This window comes from Sinocyclocheilus grahami, unplaced genomic scaffold (genome assembly GCF_001515645.1).
Source record: "Sinocyclocheilus grahami isolate Dianchi unplaced genomic scaffold, SAMN03320097.WGS_v1.1 scaffold1258.1, whole genome shotgun sequence".
NCBI lineage: Eukaryota > Metazoa > Chordata > Actinopteri > Cypriniformes > Cyprinidae > Sinocyclocheilus > Sinocyclocheilus grahami.
Window position 1 is genome coordinate 27,900 of NW_015506437.1, and position 262 is coordinate 28,161.

General features: G+C 52.3%; 1 protein-coding gene across 2 annotated transcripts in view; it reads right to left on the bottom strand.

Annotated features, from left to right (window-relative positions):
* LOC107568575 (protein FAM98B-like) overlaps positions 1-262 on the bottom strand; it is a 13,661-nt gene that overhangs the window by 4,600 nt on the left and 8,799 nt on the right. The gene's annotated exons all lie outside the window — the stretch shown is intronic.

Below are 262 nucleotides of genomic sequence, written 5' to 3' on the forward strand. Positions count from 1 at the left end.
ATAACTCTGAGATCCTGGAGAGACGTGTCCAACTCCTCTGTGTCCACATCAGTCACCGGTTTCCTGGCCACGATCTCCGCAGCTTGAAGCTCCGACGCCAAGAACACTGAACGAAGAGACTCTTGGTCAACACAGATGAACAGCCACCACAAACATGAACATGCAAACCACTCACAGAGGATCTTCAGATGCTCCTCGCTGTCCTTCACGTCTCCGTCTGCTAATCGTGACGCCAGTCCTTCATACGGACAGCACAAGTCCT